Raw genomic sequence first — 26,649 nt, forward strand, 5'->3', positions numbered from 1 at the left:
TTATTTGCAGTTAGTAAGTAATTGTTCCCAAAACGGGCACTTTCTAAGTGCTTGTGGCAAGAGCATCATAATTATTCCCTTTCCCAGGTAAGTTCTAGATGTTGGCACGGGATTATCGACGTACTTTTACTCTTGTTCAGCTACTTGTAGCATATGCTCCGATATTTACGAATATTTAAGAAGAGCCCAATTTGGGTTCCATAATTATATCTACTTTATGTGGAGAATAATTAGAGTACAAGTGCGCCGCATTTAAAGCATTGCTAGAATCATAGCCATGGGTCTTTTTTTCCTCCCCCCTCCGGAGAAAACGAGAACGGGCACAGGCTTCATCGTTATATTTTGCTAAGTTTTTAAAGGATGGTTGAGAACATGTTAAACGCAAAAGGACAATATTTTTATATAGCAACTCCCAGGGCAAGTTTCACATAACTCGAGCGTGGACTCCACAACCCCTTGAGAGGACGTCCCCGATTTACAGAGCTTAGGGCTAGGGGCGACTGCATCACCCGGGTGTGACAGCTACTCACACTCCTGAGAAATATCGAAGGCTTATCAATGTACTTACTTTCAGCGTGCTGCCGGATTCGCGTGCATGGTCCCTTCCCAGTAGATGGAAGAAACCAAATGCAAACGTCTTTAAATACCCGTATCCTCTAACTTCATTAATGCAAATTTGGAACAGCTGGGCATAGTTGTATTTTGCCGCGCGTAGATGTCAAGTCGCAAGTCATGACGCACACAGGCACATGGGAGTCGTAGTATTCAAACATCCCATTGTTGCTACGTCCTTAGCATACAATACTGATGGGAGATGTAGTTCCTACAGTCACATGCTTCATTTAGGTTCGAAAGTCGGAAGCGGCGTCATTACAGAATATGTATTGAAAACTATATTTGCCAATTCCCCCGCTCGTGCAAGTTTAATTAGTTAAGACATCATTACATTTATTCTCATGTTATATTATTTGAGCGTCCCCAGCATACAATGCTGATGGGAAATGTAGTTCCCACAGTCACATGCTTCATATAGACCCGCAACTCGTAATGGGAAGCGGCGCCATTACAGAATGGGCATTAAAAACTATATTTGCCAATGCTCCCGCCGTGCAAATTTAATTAGTTATGTCTATCGCCCTCATTATATTGTATACACCAATAATGTGATACTTTATATTTATTAGGAGCCGATTGGAGATAATACTCCAATTCATCTATTGAACACTTAGCCTACTGTTGCAACCCCTGGAGTTAGAAAAGTATTTTTTAACCCCTTACTTTCCAATCTTACCTTAAATGCAATGTAATGGTATGCGTTGTAATGGAATGTGTTGTAAAGGCAGTATGCGATGTATGGAATGCGTTGTAAAGGTTGTTTTTTAATATGCGATGTAGTGTCATGCAATGTAATGGAATGCGTTGTAGTGGGTGTTGCGATGTAAAAACTGTGTTGTAAGTGCATGCATTGTAAATTTATGCGTTGTAATGTTATAAACTCATGCGAGGGCTCAATTTAAAAATGAGAATTCCAAATGCGAGGGCAAATAAAAAGAGAACAGGGGTCCATCTAACCCGGCGGAACCCACAAGCTCCCTTGTGAGATCTGGCTACTGTAAAAGAACAGACAAATTAAAACAATTGTGAGAAAATGAAATCATAAACATACAAAAAACGCCACTTCAAGATGACGACTAGGTGTAAGCCATGCAACTCCCTGGAACGCTAATGCCTACAAGGAAATAAAACTGATGAGCCAGTCAGTAAAACGAGGTGCATGTGCTCAGGCAAAATGGATTCATCATCAGTGCTGCAACACAAAGGTGACACATTCCGATGCAAAATCTTAGTAAATCTGGATTTCAGATTCTCTGGGATATATTTACAAGGGGATAGTACCACCAGAACGTCACTTTTAGCAACGTTCTGGTGGTGCTTTACCCTTCTCCATATATAGAAAGTGGCGTTAAGCCACTTTTTGTGGCTAAACGCAGCATTGTAATTACTGAGCCTTTACATGAATCTCTTAGCATGAAAGGGGGATGCAATGAGTGCTGCTGTGGGCATTCCACTGCAACACCCATTGCTTTTTGATGCTGCCCCAGATTTACAAGGATCTGTAAATCTGAAGCAGTGCCAAAACTCAGCCCGGCCCGTGGAAGGAGTCCTGTGGGGCATTTTGCGATGAAGGGCGCGCTACAAAATTCATTTTACTTATTGAATTGTTTACTTACCTCCAATTATTCATATTCCTGTGATTAGCAAAAACCACCCTTCCCCTCCCCCGCCCCGCCTTTCTGCCCCACGGAACTCCCTCCACGGGCCACGGCTGCCAAAACTACAGGGATGGAAGAGCAGGTTTTAGAATCATGAATCGAGTAGAAATACTATTATTTCTCCTCATTTTTGCTTTTTCTATGTGTGCTGCATTCTGCAGCACACCTAGAAAGAGCAAAACACCATTAAGGAATGTTTATGTGCAGGACAGTGTCCCTTCATGCACATAAACGTTCATTTAAAAATGAAAGTTTGCTACTTCTATGTGCGCTGCATTCTGCGCACACATAAAAATAACAAATCACCATTATTGATTGTTTATGTGCAGGAAGGGACCCCTTCCTGCACATAAACCATCATGTCCTGCAACGCAGGATCCCTTGCACTATGGTGCAAGATACCTGCATTGGCACTAGGCAGCTAATTTTAGAGCCAGGGCTAGGGAATACACAGAGGTGCCCTGTACTGTTGTAAATAAAGTGCATCCCTGCATTTTGGAAATGTCAGAGCGCATCACTACCAAATTTAGTGAGGCTCCGTTCTCTGACATTTCTTTGCAAATATGCCCCTTTGTTTTTCTCTCTGTTGTCTATTCACCTATCCCCTGATTACTGCTGACCAGCATACAAATCCTTTCGATGGTCCTCAGCGAGTTCTTGGCAGTTAGGATAATGTTTTGCTTCTGTTATAGCCAGATTGCTGGGTTAGTGCAACCTTGAGGGGCACGAGGAGTAGAGCCCAAATGGTGTGATTAAATAGGACAAAGATATGCAGAAGAGGCTGGGGTCGGGCAAAAGCAGTCAATGGTAGGCAGAATGGAGACAGTCAGAGGTTAGAAAGAGGAGTGATAGAAAGGAGGAGATGGAGTTAGTGAAGGTGAGGTAAGCAAAGGGCTTCAGAGAGAGAAATGATTAAGGGAGAGAAGGGTAAACAAAGGGGAAATAGGTAGTTATATAATCTCTTTTCAGGTAGTGCGTGTTAGACTTGACCCCCTCTGCGGGGCATCTCCAAAGCTTTTGCCTTCACCCACCTGTTTTCGGAACCCATTTTGGATGGCTTTGTTAGGATTCTGTGCACTGTAAAACTGCTAACTAATACTTTTGCTCTCTTCTTAAAACATTGTAAAACTGGCGTACAGCCAATTGGCACACTTAAGTTTCTTGTAAGTCCTTAGTAAAGCGGTTCTAGATGTATCAAGTACATGTAAATAAAATGCTACTGGTAGGTCTGCAGCACTAATTCTGGCAGTCACTTAAGTAGCCTTTTAATCATGTATTAGGCCTGCCATTGCAGCCGGTGTGTGCTGTTTACACTGCTATTGTGACCTGACAAAATAAACCCTTTGCCCGGCCTAAACCTTCCTTTTTTATTCATGTAGGTCACCCCTTCGGTAGGCCCCACACAGCCCCAAGTGCAGGGTGCAGCGTATCTAAAAGGTTGGATATGTACTTTTAAGTTATAAATGCCCTGGCACTGAAAAACTCTTACATGTGTTTTTCACTACTGCAAGGCCTGCCTCTCCCATAAGATAACAGTGGGTTACCTTATTGCATTTAATAAGTGATCACGTAGGAATGTTGAGTTTGATATATAAAGAATAATAATATAAAACTCTATTTAATGGTAAAGTTGGGTTAGAAGCCACAATTTTGAAAATGGCACTTTTTAGAAAGTTGGCTTTTTCTTGTCCCAACTATTTAATGACTGCAGACTGTATCCTGGATCACATAACTAGATGTAGCTGGTGGTTGGCCTTTGTGTTTTGCTCCCAGACAGTGAGACAAAGGAGAAAAGCTGTTGGCAAGATGAATCATGTTTGTCTTGAAAGGTGGCGGAGCTATCATCTACCACACTTGCACATCACAAAGGATGTGCCTCTGCCCACTTACAAAGTGTTTGACACTAGTCTTTGGTGCCCCTAGGCAAGCTGGGGCCAGAACAGGGAGACAGGAATTCCAAACACCTCTGGGGTGGCAACCTACAGTACCTTACCCTACTTCCAAGCTAGCACCAGGTATAGATATTGGACCCACAGACCCAACTCTTCAGTACACCTCTGGACCTGTGGAAGACTCGGAAAGATTGATGTGCTCCTCTGCTGCAAGAGGGACTGCTACTCGGCTGCCCTGGTACTCTGCTGCCATATTTCCCTGCTGCCTGAGTGAAAACGACTGGACCTGAATCTCAAACCCACACCCACCAAAGTGACTCCACGGGCAGTTGGCAGGCCTCCTGATCAGAACTTCAGGGGCAGAAAAGACTTCACCTTCCTTGAACCAAACACCTGGACTCTGTCTGCTATGAGTCTTATCCTCTCAAGTGGTGGCACTCCAGCCCTGCACCCTTGGAAGTGGACCTGAAGGTACTCTGCCAGTCTAGCTGTCATCCAGTAAAAACCGATGCAGCACAATGCATCATCTCGCAGCTCCACATTGGAACCACCACTGTGTGACGCACCCTCAACATAGGACTTCGCATTGCTGCCCGCAAATCATCGGAACCGCTACTGTGCAATGCATCCTTTCATGAAGGATCTCTCAATATTCCACAACCTGGATTTAAAGGTACTTTGTTCAACAGGCCTAAATTAGTCTCTGTATCTGGCTGGCACTTGTGACTTTTTACCTGTCTGGTGTGACCAGATACAATAGTTTGGACGTTGTGCTTATAGGCACTATTACTAACTAAAATTTTAAAAGTGCACATCTCTGGATCTACTAATTGGATTTGTGATGTTTTGCTGTCAATTCGTGTATTAAAATGTAATCTATTTTTCTGAATTCATGTTGGATTTTTCTTGTGTTTTATTTTCACTTTATTGCTATTTAAATTGCTGCAAAATTACTGTATACATTGCCTCTAAGTTAGACCTAACTGCTGTGGTGCAAATCTACTAAAGGGTTAAGCCCAGGTTAATTTGGGTCTGTTTGTGTTTCACTCTGTCAATAACTGTGGTTGCTGCTTTAAATTCAGCCCCCTCTACCAGTAACCCAGTTTTCTTCAGTGCTCAAGTACTAAGATTTCAGATTTTTGCAAAAAATGAAGGGGTCATCTTTGCATCTCAGTTTAGCTAGGTGGAAGTTCTAAAGAGATGGCATAGCTCATGAGAATGTTTGGGAGGTGGAACTTTAAGTTCTAAAGTTTTTCCACAGATGTCTGAGCTACCTTTCCTTTGGAGATCTTTGTTTGTTTTTTGGATTTATTAACTATAGGTGGTCTTGGTGGCATTCATAGCAATTCGAACCTAATTCTAGATTTGACATGGAACAGGTCTTTCAGGATTGGTGTTACGTAATCAAATGTTATGGTTCTAGATACCAGTCTGGTGCTTAATTCATGATGGCTGAGGGATGAAGGAGTATGCTTATGGGGACCCCATGATGGTGACATTGCATGGTCAATGCAATACATAGCCTTCCTTCCATTGGCAGAGATGATTTATGGGAAAATCCAGACACAGCCTGTTTGAGAACCCCGCGCAAACAACTAGCTACCAACTATAGGGCGCGCAAACTTGATAAACTCAAAGAAGATTCTACCACTGAATCTCTTACATCAAAATTTTTGAAAGTGAAGGCTACGTATAACATTGAGCCATGCCTAGAGAACATTCGACCTGCATTAGCCAGGAAACTGTATGTGCAGTTTCAGCATGGCTGCCTCCCTCTGCGTTCCTTCACCAACAAATGGTCCAGTGGTATTACATTGGGGTGTCCTGCGTGTAGCGTGTGAGAGGAGTCAGAACTCCATGTATTCTTCTTCTGCCTGTGTTACCACAAAATTAGACACAGATGGTTGATCCAGTTGTGTAGAAACCTAGGCACAACACACTGTAAAGAAGCTTTCAGGCTCCTAAAATATGATACTGAACTTTTTATTGTCTATTTGGTATCGCGTTTTTTAAGTTCCATGTGGTGGGCTAGGATGAATTTTCTTAAACTTTAACCATGGACTAAACTATGTGATTAACCTTCTCACTGTTTTAAATCCCAAATTAATTTTTAATTCAAAATTGTTTTTATACTGACTTTTAGATTTTCTTAACTGTTTTAGCATCATTTGCATTTACATGTGTTTGTTCTTTTACACCAAAATAAAGAAAGAAATGATGATGAATATAAAACTGATGACTGTGCTGCTTGGCAAAAATGAGAAGTCAAAAAGGGTTTTACTACTTTTTATTGAATTGATAGTGATTGGGTGTGATTGTTTCAGAGGCCCTGGGACTTTACTTTATTCGAGAAACATGGAGTGAAGCCATTACATTTGAGTTTATTTAGCAATATCGTATCAAATTATTATTGTTGGTGTCCCAGGATGAGTAGGGATTCTGTTTCCTCAAAACTGGGGGCATATCCACATGGAAATGGTGCAGCGATGCGGCAACGTATGCAGCACCGCACTGCGTCAGTTAAAAAATGCAGGGATGCACTGTGTTTAGAACAATACGGTGCACCCCTGTGTTTTCCCTTGCACTGGTGCTAAAAATGGCTGCCCAGCGCCAACACAGGCACCCTTGCACCATTGGGCAAGGGTGCTTGCATTGCAGGGAATGATTATTTATGTGCAGAAAGATGTCCCTTTCAGCAGATCAGCAATCAGTAATGGTGATTTGCTACTTCTATGTGTGCTGAATGCAGCACAAATAAATTACCATTACTTAATGACTGTATAATTGCAGGAAGGGAAGCCTTCATGCACATATACAATAATTAAAGGTGTTTTACTCTTTCTATGTGTGCTGCAGAATGCAGCACACATAGAAAAAGCAATAATGAGGAGAAATAATAATATTTCTCCATGTTGCATCAATCTAGCGCCTTCTCTTGCATGGCCTTCGCTCTTGTCGCTGCCTCAAATTTAAAGATCCTTGTAAATCTGGAGCAGCTTCAAAAAGCAATGGGAGTCATGGTGGAACGCCCACAGCAACTCCCATTGCACACCCTGGAGAGTCATAAAAAGTGACGGTCTGGTGGCGAACTCCCCTTATAAATATGCACCTGAGTTTGGGAAAGAAGGAATCCAAAGGCTCATGTTAATTTTTCAAGCAGACATTCAGCTTAGCAACGTCCTTGACTGTCTTTAATGGAGTAATTTATCTAAGTCATCTGCATATTGCTGGATCTTAATGTTAATTTCAGGCAGTAGAATCTGCAGAGGCTCCATTTTCAGACTGAATAGTATCAAAGGAAGTTTGGAGCCATGTAGCATCCTCCAAGAGAAGATGGTGGCTCTAGAAATGGCCACACACATCCTGACCCGTTACGTGCTTTTCTGAGGAATGAGGTGAAGTAATTAGCTCATGACTTTGCCACAAAAACACATGCAGGACTCAATGAGCCAGCAGCCTCTCTGGTTGTCAACTGCATTCTTGGCCGTTGATAAGTTGAAAATAATAGGAAGACAGGGCAGTCCTTGTACAATGTGTTGTGGATGTCGACAGGGTATTTTAATATATCTGTTTCTGCGTGAAAGCTCAAAGAGACCAGATTTATGGGGCCTAAAATATTGTACTTGTCAATGTGAGATGTTAGATATATCTGCTAGAAAGTTTATGATGTCTGTTCCTAGAAACTGCAAGGTCAGTGTTTGCGCAATAATTTAAAAGAACCAGTAGGGTCAGCAGCTGTGCTATTTAACACTGGTATGACTTAGTTAGTCTTCATTATGATCATTAGACACCTTCTTTTAGGGAGGCATTCATTAGTTGACAAGTTGAAAGTACTTTTTGATGTTTAAAAATGGAAGAGTGTCCTTTTTTGTAAGTGGCACATTTTGGTTTTTTTGATAATCTTGCACAGATGCTCTTCTGCGATTGGATTACATTTAGCTGGAGGAGAAAGGTAATTTACTGTTTTGGTTTTGGGTGATGTGGCTATAAATGTCTCATCCTTTTCATTTTGTTCAATATGAATTCTTGAATGTCTTCACATTTTTTGCATGATTGGGTTGGGAAGGATTCTGAGAGTTGCTCTGTATTATCTTTGTGTATTTCAAAGAGTTATTTTGATTTTTTGAGTGAATTTTCGATTTTGTTTTGGAGATAAAAAGCTTTCTTGTACTTTTCCCTGGCCGCTTTGAGGACCGAGAGAGTTAGGACTGCTTTTTGGTAAGTCATGATTTCCTTTCGAGTTTTCATAGTTCCTTTCACGTCATGAAAAGGTTTTCTGAAAACTAAGGTTTGCCAGACTTGTGTGATGTTTTTCTCGTTATGTTGAAGCCTATTTTGTAGATTTTTTGTTCGATTACATTCTCATAATGATATGATGTAGTGTTGGTGTCAATGTCCATTGGAATGTTAGCTGTGGCATTGTTGATAGTATATGCTATACTATTACCAGTGATGTGCTTTCAAAAGGTCATTTATATGGTCAGGTGGGAGGGTTTGACGTTTTAGGCTATATGGATGGCCATGGGAATGATCAGATAATTCTACATCTAATGACTTTAAAAATAAATGGGCAGTTTTATATTGTGGGAACTCGACCCAAAGGTATTGGAGCGATTTACATGAGCACCACTTACCTTACACAAAGATACATTGATTTGTTTTGTAGACACAGGGCGATTATTTGGTTTGTCCAGAATCACAGGATGTTGAGAGGATGCCAAGATTCGAACCTGGTTCCCCAGTTCCAAAATCTAAAAATCTGACCCTCATGCCACATCCTCTTAGCTCAACACTGTCCGAAATTCCAAGGTCTATTATATTACCTTTGGTCTGAGAGGGTATATTCAAAGACTATTTAAAACTCAGTTGTTCAGAAGAATTTAAAACGGGCAGGATGATAAATTTTTGAGGTTGCTGACTTTCTGTTGAAGTCTCCTATGAGATGTTTTTGTCAGAAAGTGATTGTGTTTTGGTTAAATATTCTGTGAAATTGCCGATGAATTTGCATTTTTCATTGACTTTCATTGTTTGTTTTTTGTGTGTTGTAGTGTTGTTTTACTGTATTGTGGTCCTAAGATGTTGTGTGTTTTGTGTTAAACTCCTGTATTGTGTTTATTGTGTTGTAGTGATAGCATGTGTGATTGTTGTTGGTAGTGTATTGTGTTCTATTTTTGCTCTTTTTATTGTATTTTATATTGTTATTTTTTTCGGTTTTGTTCTATAATTGTATAGTTGTGTTTAAGTTCAGTTATCATATTGAGAAATAGTGTTATTGTGATGTGTCATTGGTGCAGTGCTGTCATATTGTGTGATATTGTATTGTAGTAAGTCAATTTGTTGTATTGCATTTTATGTTACTGTGTTATATTGTGTTGCTGTTTATTTGTTTTGTATATTTCTGTTGTTGTTTTACTATTGTTTTGTACTGTTATGCAGTTGTGTTTTGGATGTTGTGGTGTGCTGAATTATTCTTGTTATTTTGTAGTATTTGCTATGTTATGTTTTACTTTTAGGTTGAGATGTTGTGTAGTTGTCTTGTTTAGTGGTGCTATATAGTGTGCTATTTTGCTGTTGTTCAATGTTGTATTAATGTGCTCATGTGTTATGTTATAAAGTAGTTGTTTGTAAGCTGTTGTGCTGTTGTTCAATGTTATATTAATGTGTTCATGAATTATATTGTACAGTAGTTGTTTGGGTCTGTGTACAAGTTTTATACCATTGCAGCCATAGTTCATAAAACACTATATAAGTCACTCTTGGCGTAGGTATAGCTACTGGCTGACATTTGACCATGAAATTAGTAATTAGGGACCAGGGAAATTCCTGAAGATTTTATTTTTATGGGTGGTCCAATTACACATGCTATTTAGAGTTTGTGCACTGGTAATATTGCTAAGACTGAGAAAGGTCTTCTTTCTGATTCTGGGGAAAATACACCCCTGCCTCGTATTCATGATAACAAGCTGTAGCTTTTTGACCACTGCTTCAATCCACACAATGATCATGCATGTGTGCTGGAGGTGCCTTTTTGTGGCAGGGAACTAGACCCAGGGAAATTCTTTGTCATTTGAGGCACATACCATCTTTTTAAATTAATGTGACCATCATCAACTGTGGCAGGCTAATGGTAGTGAGAGCGATAAAATTTCGAGTGCCAAGGCAGGACTTTTTTAACCTGTACATGCCTGGGAGAATCCACTACTGGACTCTCCCAAATTGAAAAGGGGTTTGCAAATCCTCTACAATCTAGTCCTTCATCCAAGTTGTATGTGGATGTTTCATGTGTATACCATTATACATGTGTAGAAAATACATGTTTGGGGTGTATATAACACATATGTATTAATATAACAATTGTCATGTGGGACTCATTCAAAAATGGTACCTTCTTATGTGTCTTGTTTTTTTGTTGGTTTTTTTGTTTTTAAAGTTTTATTTTTTTTGGGCAAGGAATGCAGAAAAAAACAAAGCAATCATTAGTACAGAGAAGCAAGAAAAACACGTATATAACATGTTGTACAATTCGCAACTCGCCAAAAAAAAGAAAGATCAGCAGCGATAAGAATTTTAACTTAAATCCAGTCAGCTAGAGGAGTCCAGATCTTCGCTCCCATGGCCCTCTTTCTTCTTCCCTTAGTTTTATATATATAGCCATTTCTAGATTATACATCGCTAATAAACGAGCACGCCAGCTAAGGAAAGAGGGCGGAAGTCAATTGATCCACTCGTTTGTAAAGCATGCACGTATCACAGCCATACATATGAATATAAAATATTCAATGGCCTCTGACCTAAGTTGGGTGGATACTATTAAGCTAACACCGATCAATACAAATTAGGCAGTTATAATTACTGGTGTTCCCAATATCAAATTTTAAAATTGTTCAATTGAGGCAAAAAATACAGATAACTTAGGGCACATAAAACATATGTATATCATCAGAAGCATACTGACCACATCTATTACATTTAATCCCTACAGTAGTGCTCCATTTAGCTACCTTTTTCGGCGTATAGTACAAATCGAAAATAGCCATGTAGTGCTGAGCCCGCATCCTCCCTGTCAGTAAAACCAAATTTGCTAACCTCAATGACTCAGCCATATCAACTGCTTCAACACCCAGCTTAGTGACCCACGTAAGCTGCCGGCTCTCAAGATCATCTGGTAGTGCTGTAGTGAAACAGGAATAATAATCACCAAGGTGCCGCTCGTAGGAGAGGGAGAAAGGATTTGCAGATTACGGGGACTACAGCAACCAGGAGCCCCTGCAGACCACACACCTGTGCAGCTACGCCCACGCAGTCGCCTCCACTTAACTCCTCGCTTCTCGGGTGCCGCTCATAGGAGAGGGAGAAAGGATTCGCAGATTACGGGGACTACAGCAACCAGGAGCCCCTGCAGACCACACACCTGTGCAACTACACCCAACTACGCCCACGCCGCCGCCGCCGCTGCCACTTAACTCCTCACGGCCCCCGCTTAGCGGGAGCCGCTCGTAGGAGAGGGAGAAAGGATTCGCAGATTACGGGGACTACAGTGACCACACACGTGTGCAGCTACGCCCACGGCGCCGCCGCCACTTAACTCCTCGCGGCCCCCGCGTCGTGGGACGCGCGCGGGTGCACGCCGGGCGGAGCCCGGGCCAAGGGCGGGCCCGTGTGAGCCCGACAGAGGACGGGGTGGGGCCCCCCTCCTTGACCTTGCCTGCAGATTCGTATAGCAAGGTCAGTACACTTTAAAATTGAACTTGTGTCGCGTTACATAGTTGTCTGAATTTGTCTGGGTTAGAGCTACCCAGAGAGACTGTGAAAGAACCTATCCAGGATATGGCTGCAACGGGCGCGGGGAAGGGGAGAAAGTCTCTCACTGGAGGAAGTGTCGTGGGGACTATAGACCAATTTTTAATAAGGGCTACGTCCGTGCTACAATGTGAGATTGCACTAACCGAAAAGATGCTATCTATTGAGCCGGTTTTCGATAAGCGGTCTTCACTGGGTAGACTGGCCAAGGTGCAATCTCCAGAGGAGGGTAACTATCTGTTAGATAGAGCTGGTAGCCCGCATAGTTCGCCGGCCAGTGTGGCTACTGCACTAATTGGTCCACCTACACTCCCTCAAAGTCCAGGGATCACCAGGTCGGGATTATCTATCCGGTCGGCACAAGGTACCACTTTAGGGGCCACTAACAAGGTGCCAGACCCAGTAGTCAAAAGAAAGCACGGAGGAACTGCACTAATGAATAGAAAAATGAAAATGCAGAAATGCGCTAACTCGGAGAGTAATCGAACTGTAGTTGTCATGGATGGACCACAGCCAGCAGTAAATGAGTCCTCGATTATCCATGCTATTGATGACACGATCCCTCCCGAGAGTAGGGGAGACTTTTGGCCCAAATTAGAGCAGATTTTTATAGAGATCTGCCTCCCCATTTATGAAAGACTGAACTCTATCGAGCAAAGACTATCTCATTTGGAATCATTGTGTGCAACAAGACAGGGTGGGGAGGATATGCGGGACGTGGACTGTGCCAGCAAGGGCCAGGGTTTCCCTGATCCAAATTGTGTAGGCCACCAGAGTACAAATTTATTGGCATTAAACGATGAAAGGGATATACCAGTCCAATTGGTTCCAATGGGTAACTATCCCACCACGTTGGCTGATCCAGTCGAACTAAATGCTGCAGCAAAAGAAAAGACTAGGGAGGGAGGGGGATATGGGGGCTCAAAGTTCTGACCTAAGGACACGGATGGTAAATAGGGCAGGGACTCTGGTACAAGACAGGCCCCTGTTACCTCGCCTGGATTTGCCTCCAGAGTCCATACTCTATGTGGTGGTACTCGCTGGGGTCCCTTCCTTGAACCAGGGAAAAACGGAGACCTACAGTGAGCTCAAAAATAAATGTATCCACTGGTTTAACCATCATAAACCCCTTCCAAACCAGGGATCAAGTGAAATCTTATTTGCCAGACGTGTGGATTGGGTGGGGTCCCAGGCTAAAAGCTTACAGGGTGATTGCATCGTGATACATTTCAGGAATAGTTGGACAGTCAAATATATATGCAATTTGGGGACATGTAGTTCAGAAACACTAATAAAATCCCTTCCACTAACATATTTCTACCCGGGTCTCATTAGTAATGTAGATCCTGCACCCAACAGGGGAGGGTTGGTTTGGGCGGGCAATGGAAACCAGGGAGGCTACCCCTTTTTGGGAAATGTTAACTGGAACAGTCTCCCGCCACTTAAAATGTACAACCACAGTAACAGATACAGTGTCCTGGATTCAGTAGACTGACTGCTGAAGCCCAAGAAGCACCCATCATCTGTAGAGGACAGCAAGAGCGTATTAGAGGCTAAGGCTGCCCTAGCAGAGATAAAGCGTATTATTACCCGGCATGGGTCAATGGGGAAAGAAGGCCCATTAGGGGCAATAAGGAGTTTAAACTGTGGAGGTTCATTCAGTGGGTGCAGCGGGTCCCCAATAATATCGACAAAGGTGGTGGGAGGAACACCTGGGATTGGAGGCGTTAGAGCAGGAGTCCCGAGGATGAATTGGGTTAGTAATTAAACTGGGGGAGGGGGCAATATACAAATGGTTGACCCATTATCAGAGTCAATTAATTGTGGCATCAATGTGAGCACTACGGAGGGGGAGGTAAACAAGAATACTAACATACTTTCCTGGAATGTGGCAGGGATAAAAAAACAAACTGATAAGTGAAGATTGGGGCCTGTTCTTGGATAAACACGATAAATACCTTATGCAGGAGCCGTGGGTCCTGGACAACTACCAGCGGAGTGGTTTTGCCACTTTTAATATTCTTGCACCCAAGGGAGGTAGGGGAAGACCATCAGGTGGGCTAAGCATTTGGGTAGCGACACATTTGGGAGTCAATGCAAAACAGTTGCAAACAAACTCACTTGACATTCAATGGGTCTTGTTAACCCTGCCAGGGAAAAAACATATCGCCCTAATCAATATATATTCCAGGCCAACACAGAGTGGGCAAGAGTCAAAGGTCATTGAACAATTGAGTGAATATATACTGACTCTTGACCCAGTGTATGTTGTAATGATTGGGGGTGACTTCAACTGCCAGTTTGAACCCCTTAGTAATATGGGTACAGATGACCAAGATGAGGAGAACCAGCATTGGAACATTACAGAACCTTTGATCCCACCGGTCAAAGCATGGACTCCGCTGGTTTTACAAATCACTTCTCTTCCTCTTACTTCTCTTAATCACTTCTCTTACCCTATCCTTGAGGTCTTGTAATGGGAGATTAAAATCGTACATACCTGGCCTTGTGACTTTTAATAGAGAGGGGCAAACTTGGATCATAGATTATATCATGATCGAATCTAGATCTTGGGACAACGTTCTGGACTTTCGGGTCCAGCAACGGAAATACAGTGACCATAATGCCCTAGTTATGACATTAAAGCCGGGGAGTTGGGGTCTGTCCAATCATCAAACAGAGCCCAATTCTGTTCAACATCCTCTCCTTCTCCATAACAATAGATGGAAAGTAAAATGGCCCCATATATTGGGTTCTTCCAAAAAATTGGCTCAAATATACCAACATGTTGTGCCCTATATTAGTGAAATGGCTGGGGTGGGGTCATTGAGTTCTATAGTTGGGAGTGACACGAGGCCTGTTGATATTCACAATCAGCTAGCCTCCAAAATGCTAGAGGTGTTCTACCCAAAAGGGAGTTTTAAGGAAAAAACGGTTCAGACCCACCCATGGTATAATGCAAATTGTTGCAAAAAGAAACGTGATCTGACCAAAGCGATCAAGGCTAAGGATAAGCAAAGGATCAATGTACTCAGGGTGCAGTACAAGCAGGTGATTAAAAGGGAGGAAAAGTGGTGGGAGGCTGATAAGTGGGAAGAGCTCTGAACAGCCCTAAAGTACAAGGATTTAAAATCCTTCTGGGAGATTGTCAGCAATGCCGGGAGGGAAGACAAAATTGCTGTTACTCCTAATATAGCTCTAGTAGTATGGGAAGAACACTTTGGAAGTCTCTATGCACATCCGAGTAATGACAATATAGTCTCCACACCCTCGTGCCTCCTCCACAAGTATCGACTGGGGGGGTACAGGAGATTTCGATAAGTGAAGTGGAATCTGCTATTGCTAAGTTACTACCAAATAAAGCGCCTGGGCTTGATAAAATCCCTGGGGACTTATTTCGGTCGGAACCGAAAATATGGGCCCCCTATCTGTGTGTCCTGTTTAATTCAATCCTAATTGGGATGGACCCGCCAGAGAAGTGGCTGGGGGCAGAGATAGTTCTGATTCACAAAAGAGGCGGCCCCCTGCAACCCTCAAACTACAGGCCCAAATGCCTGATAGATATAGCCCAGAAGGTTTTGGATCGAATACTCCTGGAAAGAATTCAGACCTGGGAAGAAAATGAGATTCTGAGTACCCTACAGGCTGGATTTATAACAGGTACGTCAACCGTTGACCAGATATTCCCACTCCAGGTCCTCTATTGGAAATCAGTGAGTGTGGAGGGTGGCAGCCTCTACCTCATTTTTGTGGACCTGAGGGCCGCGTTTGATCTGGTCCCCAGGGACAAACTGTGGAGAGTTCTCCAAGACCTTGAAATACCATCCTATCTCCTGGGAGTGTTGAGAAGGCTCCATACAGGAAACTTTGCCCAGGTCAGATGTGGGAAATACGGAGAACTATCAGCACCATTCCCTGTAGAAAGGGGGGTGCACCAGGGATGTGTGCTAGCTCCCACCCTTTTTTGTCTTTATAAATAATGGGCTTATAAAGCATCTTTCAGGCATAAAGGATACCGATGCCCCGAGACTAGCAACAGGCAGGGTCCCCGCCCTAATGTTCGAGTAAGACACTTTATTGTTGTCCCGAACATCGACGGGTATCCAACGTATTTTGGACGGCTTTGCAGACTTCTGTACCCTAAGTGGCTTGGAGATTAACTTAGATAAAACAAAATATATGATTCTTTATCCTCCTAGGCAGATGCGCCCAATCCAGTTTTGAACGGTACACCACTCCAGAGAGTAAAGACCTTCGAATATCTAGGTATCGTTCTCGAGGAACACCTGGGATGGGATGCCCAGGTGGTCAAGTCTGCTCTAAAACTGACGCAAACTGTGGGCGGTCTATCTAAAATGCATAGAGTACTGGTCTTTAAGCCCGCCGCCCCTGTTGTAGAAATGTATAAGTTACAAGCAAGAGCAGCTTCTATATACGGGGCGGAACTATGGGGACACTGCAGGCCTAATTAGGGTCGAACACCTATTTATGAGGAATCTGCAAAGTTTGCCAGCTAGTACTCCGCTGGTGCCCCTAAGGTTCGATCTAGGGCTACTCCCCGTAGAGGAGGAGGTGGCCTTAAGGCCTCTTACCTACTGGAGAAGACTCTGGTCTGTCCCGGAGCTGGCCTGTTATCGAAATGAGTTTAAGGAGGTGTGGGTTGCAATCAAATCAAAGAAAATTCCATGGTTAACCCACATCAAGGACCTTTGTGACAGGATTGGCCTTCCCGAATTATGGAGATCTCCGGAGGTATCTTGTCCGGCCCTTTCTAGGGCTGACTTGGTATACCAGTACAGGCATCATAACTTATTGACCATTCATGCTAGTTCATCAGTTGGTAGATTGACATCTCAGTTCCTCCATATAAAAGTAGAGTACAAGAAGGAGGAATTTCTTTATCAGATCTACCCAGCATCAGCAAGGCAGCTGTATATGCAATTTAGAATGGGTAGCCTGCTGCTTAGGCCATTTATCAGTAAATGGGATGTGAATAAAAATACTGAGTGCCCTGCATGTAGGCATCCTTTGGAAAACAAAATTCATGTCTTCTTTTTCTGCCCAGAATATCGATCGGTATGAAATCGCTGGGTGAAACCCATCTTTAGGAACTTGGGATACCGAAACTGTGAAAATGCTTCTAGAGTTTTAAAATATGACACCCATTACCCCATTGTTTTTTCTGTTTCCCACTTTTTAAAGGGTATGTGGATAAAACGTAGACTATTTGTAATGAATTAATTTGTAACCTAAAGACGCCAGATGCCAAATGTACTCTTTCGATAACTATTGAATGATTTAATACTATTTTTAGCTTTGATGGTTTTATTTCTGTAAATAGGTGTGTATATATATGAATACGTTTTTTGTGATAATTTTTGTGCCATTTAACAATGAATTTCAATGTACTATTATATGCATCTTAACCTGCACTTGTATGGCCCGTCAAGGTCGAAATAAAGTTATCGAATAAGAATAATCACCAATAGAAGTCTTGTTCCCCATACTGTCAACAAGTGAAAATTTCCTCCATTGCTGTTCTGATCCAGAGGCCACAGAATTCATAAAACTGCGAATCTGAAGAAATTTAAAAAAATCATGCCTTGCTAAGCCATACTTCTTTTGCAGCTCACTAAACGTGGCTATTTGAACCTCTTGTAATAAGTCACCCAAGCACAGGATCCCCTTATACTTCCACCCACTTGCAATTTGTTCTCTGAAGATGTATGGGAGTATCTCAGCTGCAGTAAATGGCGTATACCTATTTACTTTCGGGATCCCCATCAGACGTTTGATTGATTTCCATACCACATAAGCTGCATTTAGAGTTTTAAATCTTGTTTTTTTTAAAATAGCTGTGTTCAATTATTGAGACCAAACAGCCTTTGACTGATTCACCCATACCAAATTCGAAAATAGACGGGGCATGACAAGGCAAAATACGGGCTCTATCACCCACTACTAGCGGACTGATGTATTGCAATACTGCGGCCATATAATAGTAAAACAAATACGGTATCTCCCACCCACCACGCTCTTTCGTCAGCACTAGCTTTTTATACGCTCTTCTTGGCCTCTTGTATCCTCAGAGAAAACTGGACGAAATCCTTTCAAGTTTCCTAAAGCACACCATAGGAAATGTAATAGGAATTGTACAAAACATATACAAGAATTTTGGCAGTACCAGAATTATTAAGACATTTGCTCTGCTAAACAGCGATAGGTGCAGATGATCCAATCTCTCTAATGTTGTGTTCACTTTTGTCAAGACCTCATTCATGTTATTTTCTGTGATATTACATACCGGCAAAGAAATCCTAATGCCTAAATAAGTCACCTCCGACACAGTGATTATATTACCAGGAGGCTTATCTCCAACATGCAAGATTTGGGTTTTTGCAAAATTTAACTTATACCCTAAGAATGTGCCGAATTGAAATGCTAATTTATTAATAGCGGGAAGTGCCGTAACAATTTAGCTAGTAACGACAACAATGTTGTCCGCGTAAGCGAGCGCACGGTAATTTATGTGGCTTACAGAGATAGGTTTAATATTGTCATTTACATTTAATTTATTTAAAAAAAGATCAATATATAAAGCAAATAAAAGTGGGGAGCAGGGACACCCCTGCCGTGTCCCGCAAGAAATTCAGAATGTAGCAGATTTTAAGCCATCAACCCGAATATAAGCAGTTGGGGACCGATAAAGAGCCTTCAGAGCACGTAATATTCCGGACCCAAATCCCTTTAATTCTAAAATGTCCCACAAATATGACCCAGAAACCCTGCCGAATGCCTTTTCGGCATCCAACAGGGTTACTCCCAACACAGAATTAGTGGCTTGCGCCCAGTCAATCAGAGCAATTAATCATCGAACATGGTCCGCTGTGTCTCGCTCCGGAATAAATCCATGCTGATACCTCAAGACTAATGAAGCAATTATCCCAGACAATCTTGTTGCTAAGATTTTGGAATATAATTTGCTATCAGCATTTATCAAAGATATGGGCCGATACGAGGAGGGCATCAAAGGTGGTTTATCTTTTTTCAAAAAGATGGTGATTATAGAATTACACCAGGACGGTGGTGTATTCCCCTTTTGGCCTTCTAAAATAACCGTTAAAAGTTCATCCTTAAGTACCGATTGAACAACATTAAAAAATTCCAGTGGGATGCCATCCGGGCCTACCGCCTTACCGACAGCCTGTGAGGTCAGGGCAACTTCAACTTCCTCTCATTTAATAGCACTATCCAATTCATCCGTCTCACTAGCTGATAGTGAGGATATTTCCATATCTGCTCTAAAATCTAATAAGCTATCTTTGCCTCCATTTATCTCCTCATCCGCATACAATAAACTATAAAACTGGCGGAAAACCTCAAGTACTTCTAACGGTTTATCGTAAATTAATCCTGTTTCATCCTGTATACTATTGATCCTATTTAGCACTTCTCTCTGACGCAACCTTTTTGCCAGGATTCGCCCAGAATCCTCACCTACCTCATACATCTCGGCTTTATAAATTGCATTTTTTGTTGCTAGCTTGGTAGCAAAATTCTGATAAAGGCCCGTCTTCTGACAAATTAATTTCTACATTATCAAGTCAGTATCCTCTCCACTAATAATTGCTGACATAAGTAGTGTTTCAATATTCCGGAGTTTCTTCACTTCGTTATCAAATGAATCACAAATTTTTCTTTGTTTGTTAATAGAAAGGCTTAAAGTTTCTCCTCGTACCCAAGCTTTAAAAGCATCCCACACCATAGGGATAGAGGCCGAGCAACGATTAATTAAAAACAATTCAGCGATCCATTTCCCCAAATATTTAATATATTATTGATCGAATAACAATTCACGCTCAAAGGTCCAGGAACGCGGGGAGAGTGAGAGATTCACTTCTAACTCTAAAATAATCGGATTATGATCACCAATTATTTTAGGCAAGATATCAAATTTAGCATTATTAGCTAATCCTACGATAATGAAGAAGTAGTCTAGGCGAAGATACTTTTGGTGAGGTATAGAAAAGAATGTACTTTCTGGACTACCTGCCCCTTTTACATGGCCTATATCACATAAACCGAATTCTTTAATAAGCCCTCTAGTCGCTTTAAAAACTTTATTTTTCTGCCCTTGATACACAAAGTCACTGGATATATCCACCGACCCATCCTGGTGAAGATTAAAATCCCCACACATAATTAATGGGGAGAGCCAAGCCGCTAACTCAATACTGAGATGGTTCAGCATGTCTGAATCATCTAAATTAGGACCATATATTGTACATATTGTCCAAGAGGAACCATCCAGACACAGCTCTGTAATAACCCAGCGACCGAGAATATCTTCTTTTACACGTTTACATTTACCCCAACCAAATCTTTTAAGAATAGCTACCCCCCTTGTCCTAGTCCCTTGCCTTGTACATCCAACTAAATCCAATCCCAAATCTTTAAGCCAATTTCTATCATTCCACGGAATATGAGTCTCCTGTACGCATAATAGATCAACTCGCATTGATCTCAATAATTGAGACATTATTCCTCTCTTTTTTTATCGTTAAGACCGCAAATATTCCAAGAGCAAAAGCGTATTCTACCCATTCTCGTAAACAAATTGTCCTAGCATGGCTACATCAAGTTTTTCAACACCACTAACCACTATTAGCCCAAAAAATGAGCTTTTACACCTTTTATTCAGTGCATTTTGGTTTTCACTTATTTGGTTTTCACATTATTTCTGCTATTCCTTGCCCCCCTCACCCACCGCACATCCCCCCACTCCTACCCACTAACCCACCCTCACCCACCCAACAAACCACCCAAAAGAGGCTTAGGGACTGAGCAGTCCCCATAGGTGATGGAGAGAAAGGATAAATTGCTCTCCCCCGACCCCCCCCCCCACCACTAGCTGTGGATCACAAAAAAAAGGAAAAACACAGCCACTGTGTGTCTTGAATGGAACCCAGAGTTACTCAGACTTATTCATCAGACCAAAATTAATTGCAAAGAACACAAAACACAGGACTGATATAATTTGCATCTCTTAATGTTTTGACTCCAATCAAGTGTTACATTCAACAAAATAAGTGATCATAGTGCAGGGAAGGCAGAGCTCTAATGGTGCTTATATATTCAAAGAACACAGGATAAAACACTGTACAGCTCCATGGCTGTAAACATACATAATATTCATAAAAAGGTCTTCATATGTCGGTGTGGAATCCCTTGAAGTTAAATTATACATAACAACCAAGAGGGAGGGTTCTTCGACGTTTCGACCCCATGTGAACTGCTAGGGTCTCCTCTGGACATAGTCATCTGACTACCATGGCTATACCATTCAAATGTTTCAGTACTGGGGTGTATTCTTTAAGAGCAAGAGCCAGTACTAATCCTCTTCATACCAAATGTGGCAAAGCTAGTCCCATACAGACTGAACCAACACCAATATCAAGGCAAAATTGCCCAAACTGGAATTTCAATGTATTCTTCAACAAGAACGTGGTAGAGCTAATCTCACTCCATTTGGTACCATTGAAGTGTGGAGAGTCATATAGCACACCACACATGGCTATAGATAATTGGGTTCCATTTTGCATTTCCTACAGTCAAGTGGTACAAAAAATAGAGGGTTTAAAAGAGAGCCAGACAGCAGATGTGAAATTTAGCCCCCACCCACAATAATCCAGGGATCACCTATAGCAGGCAAGACTGAGAACGATTAAGGTAAGGATACGGACAGTCCCTTAGTATATGGCAGTGTCTTCCTACCATTTACTGGCCCATTATTTACTGGTGGGCTACCCCCTCACCCCCACAGGTCAACAGTCAATTAACTGAGGAAGCACATTAGCATTTGAGCTATTGTTTTTGGGTTTCAGCTGACAGATGTCTGTCAGTTTCATCCCACATCCTGCTCACTTCATTTATTTTATCCCAAATGTCAAGATGATTCATTCATTCTATCCCAAAGTTCAGGTTACAAACTAGAAGGGCATAGCTCGATCAGTATGAGTGAACAAGGAAAATGGTTGAATTGGCTACAGCAGTTCTCTATACTAACTGTTGGAATACACAACTACTGACTGTAACTTTTCATTTAAGATAGGATAGAAACTCCCAGCCAAAGTGCAAGGATTTCTCTACTGGATTCATGTTCTCCTCATCAAGCATATCAATGGTGACAAGAAACTGTCAGTGCTACAGGGTTGGGTTATCAACTACCATCTCACCATGCCAGGTTCAGAACAAGAAACCTGAGAACTTTGCTTTGGACAGCCAGTAGAGCTACCTGGAGCCTTCTTTAAGTGAGAGTGATGATTAACTGCTTAGGAAACACATTAAAGATGTTGTTGGATGAAAGAGATGACAATTCTCAGAAGAAGGGAAGAAGTGCGGCTGCGAAGGAACTGAGATGAGGTGAGCTCAAGTTGTTCACTGTGCACTGACAGAGGATTTGCACTACTCTTTGAGGATCAAACGCAGGCGTTTCCGAGCTGCCATTAGAGTGTAACCAGACTGCATAGCCCCATTGGTGTTTTTTTCCCGAGAACTCACAAATTCACTAGGTACCACAAGAAACCAGACTACAGACCTCAGTCTTCATTAAAGACTAATCAAAGTGCTGGAGGAAAGCTGTCATGATGGGAAGGCCAACTGCAAGAATTTGGGTCTCACCTACAGTGAGCATATAGCTTTTTGGATAGTTGGTTAGTATGTTAACCCGAAGATGTTTCCCAAGCAAAGACCACACTCTACTTGCCACCTCTACAAAAGGTGGCACTGCATCTGCTCATATGATATGTACAGGTGCCACAGATTCAGATCACACACCAGCAACTGAGATTACTGTGAGACCGCTGCTCTTGGACACCAGGCACAGAGCATAACACATTTTGTGAGCAGGACAGCCCAACAAAGGCTGCCCGAGTGACAAAGGTGTGGCCTGTGTCAGAACAGAACTAGTGAGGAAAAAAAGCGACCTCCCATCTGGGCAGGTCTAACTCTATGATCTATGAAGAGCGATGACTTACTTGAGTGCAAAGTACAAGGAGAGTGGTAAGGAGGACAAGATTTTGCAGGTACTGAGGTCCTGAGTGAGAGTAGAATTTATACAAACAGCACAGTGCCTTAAAATGGATGCACTTGTCCACTGTAAGCCAGTGAAGGTCATTAAGGACGCCAGACACAGAGGAATATTTGGAGAGCTGGAACAGGAGCCTGGCACCAGATTTATGAACCACCTGAAGGCATCTGATCATGGTCTTGTCTGCTCCAAAATGTAAGATATTTCCATAATCTAACCTGGACAAAATCATGGCTTGGATGACGGTTCATTGAGCAGGGAAAGGAAGTATCCATAGGATCTTTTTTAGCCACTCATGGCAAAGCACGAAGAAGCTACCTTGGTTGCTTAGGCTTCATAGACAGAGTGGAGTCTAACCAAAAACCAAGGTTCTTCATTTTGTTAGTGGGTATAGAAAGAGTCACAAGCATGGAAGGCCAATATTGGAGACCCCAGAATTGAGGATTCCAACCCAGTACCATAACCTCGGTCATGTTGCCATTCAACTTTAGAGAGTTACAATGCATCTAGGTGGAGACAAGGACGAGGCAGGAGTTAAGGTCTTCTGGGGAGGCATCCTGCTCTGATGACAAAGAGAAAATAATCTGGGTGTCATCCGCGTATGAAAAAAGGGTGAGGCTGCAGATTTCCACAAGATCCGCCCGAGGGTGGACATAAATATTGAAAAGTATGGGGCTGATGGCAGGTGTGTGCTAGATATAACATTTGTTGAGAAAATGTGAAACGTGTGATCGATCATGAAGGACGATAACCAGGCCAACGCAGTGCCCTGGAGACCCAAATGTGTCAATCATTCAACACGAATGGCAAGAGATACGGTGTCAAAAGCCGCTCTGAGGTCTACTAAGATTAGCACGGCTGTACTGCCCATGGGGGAACAGCATTTACAACGCAACTTTTACAACGCAGTACCTTTACCACGCAACTTTTACAACGCAAGTCGTTACAACGACTTGCGCTGGGGGGCACTCTAGGATAGGGAATAGTTAATTTACTATCCAAAACCTTCCCTACTATTCACGGGGACTGGAGTTGGAATAGTAAATTAAACTATTCACTGTCCAGCACCCCCCAACGCAAGTCGTTGTAACGACTTGCGCTGTGAAAGTTGCGTAGTAAAGGCATGCGCTGAAAAAGCATGCGTGGTAATGACATACATCCCTGCCCATGTCCAGGAGCCATCAGAGATGCTATGTAACTCCTAGTAAAGCGGATTCAGTGCTATGCTCATCTCTGAATTCAGACTGGGGAGGGTGGAGGGCATTATGGGCTTTTACAAATAAAGTGAGCTGGGTGTTTACATGCTTCTCCAGTATTCTGGAGAGAATGGGCAGCAGGTATATGGGCCTAAATATGGGCCAGTTGGATGAGGGCTAGGGTGAGGACCATGCTTCCAGACTTTGGGAAGCAGCCCTTCATGCAGGGAAGAGTTTAGCATTTCCACCATGGAAGACATGAGGTGAGGACTTAAGGTGCTCAGTTTGGCTGGGGGAAGAAGATTGAGTGGGGAATCTGATTTAATGGACTGCAGTAGGTCCATAAATCGCATCTAAGGGGGGCAGATAGTGTAGTTGAGTCAGTAGCTGGCACATGGACGAGTTAATATTTTCCTTAAAGGAAGATGGGGTGGGAATAGGAGATGAGCTATTGCTCCTGGGCTGGGACTTAGCAATGCTTGCTGTGTCTAGAACGAATTCAGTATTTGTGACTTTTTCGACAAAACAGACTGCCAACTCTTTCCATTGAGCTTGTGATAGTGGGGTAGAGGACACCATGTTAGTGGATTTAGACAGGTCTTGAACCACTTTGAAGAGTGTTTTTGGGTAGTTTGGGGCTTTTGAAATGTTGTTGCAGAAGAAGGAAGCATGGGCAATTGCAATTCTACAACTTGTGTCGTAGCGGCTCAAGACAATTTTATATTTTGACTTGGAATGCTGATCATATAGCTTCCTTCATTCCTTTCAACTCGCTTATAACGTTTTTTTCTTTCTGTAGGGATGAATTCAACCAAGGGGCAGGGCGTTGTTGCTGGTACACAGATAGATTTTAATTTGGCTTGTATAATTTTGTCAAGGGAATAGTCTATGTTAGTTATCGACCATGGGCTGATTACTGTAAATCTGGTGTGCCAATTGGGGAGAAGTGCTAGATAAACAGGTATAGAAGACAGAAATGTCAGTTAAGCCCAATTTCTGGTCATACCTTTAGGACCGGTGACGGCGGGGCAAAAGGAGGTGGAGAGGGGTATGAAAAAGTAACTGCAAAATAGTCTGTCCACAATATTGGTACAGGGAAGTTGGTGGTGAGACCACAGACATTGGAAAAAATAGCATACAGGATATGGCCTGCCTTGTGTGTAATGGTGTATTCAATAAAACTTGAGATTTGCTTCAAAACAATTTACAAACAGTATTACATTGCATGTGATTCCAAATAAAGGACTGGGCATAGGGCAGCGCCGAAAGCCTTCCTGACCTACAACAAAAGAAAAGAGCAGGAATGTGTGTATCTGTAAAATACAGCACATTCCTATGCTTTCTCCCTGTGCTGGCGCTCAAAGGGCTGCCTTGCAACAATGCAGGCACCCTTGCACCATGGTGCAAGGGTGTCTGTGTTGTAGGTATGATTGTTTTTGTGCAGGAAGGAACAACTTTCTGCACAGAAACAGACCATGAAGGTGATTTTATCTTTCTATGTGTGCTGTTGAATGTAGCACACATAAAAAGAGGAAAACAACTAGGGGAAATAATGTTATTTCTCTGCAATGCACCTCCCCTACACCTCCCCTGGGGAGGCGTAGGCTTTTGCAACATTCCCAGGTTTACAGCTTGTTGTAAATCTGCGAATGTGTAAAATGCCATGGGAGTTACATAGGAACACCCATGGCACACATTTCCCATAGTAGTGTGAGGCAAAGCATTAACTTGTGGTGCATTGCCCACTATATATCTACAAGGTCATGAAAAGTCACACAGAATGGCCTTGTAGATATGACTAAGTCCTGCGCACCACTGGAACATCAATAAAGGTGAAGTTTCGGCAGTGCACAGAGCTTGTAAATGAGCACCTCAGTTGTTAATAGATGTTAGCTTGTTTTTTTCTTTCTTGAATTCTGAGTAAGACTTGAACTGCTTGACTTTATTTCCCTGAGGGTCAAGTGCTAAAGGTGTTTATTTTATAATCAGTTTTGGGTTCAAGGGTAAGGTTAAGCCTCAGGGCACTGGTTGTAAAATGCTCTAATTGTCATAATCTGAGTCCAATAACTACCTCAAACATGTTATATTTCTTAAAGATTTAACAGATTATTCATAAATGGTTTACTTTTTGTTGAGGAACATTAAGAAAAAGAAAGCCTGGGAATAATGAGTTTACAATTGGTTTTTAAGGGTGTTTCTCAGAGTCTGGGTCACAACTGTGGTGTCTTTCTTATACATGTAATGCAAGCATTAATAGGCTCATTGAAAGGCAATAAGGAGAGCAATACTACGGAGAGGATTTAATTTACAAATGATTTGAAGCCTTGATCCTGCTAGCCAGCATTATCTGCTGTCACAAAATGAACATCCTTGCCTACCTTCACAACACTCAAGTCATT

The sequence above is a fragment of the Lissotriton helveticus genome, chromosome 4_1, assembly GCF_964261635.1.
Source record: "Lissotriton helveticus chromosome 4_1, aLisHel1.1, whole genome shotgun sequence".
NCBI lineage: Eukaryota > Metazoa > Chordata > Amphibia > Caudata > Salamandridae > Lissotriton > Lissotriton helveticus.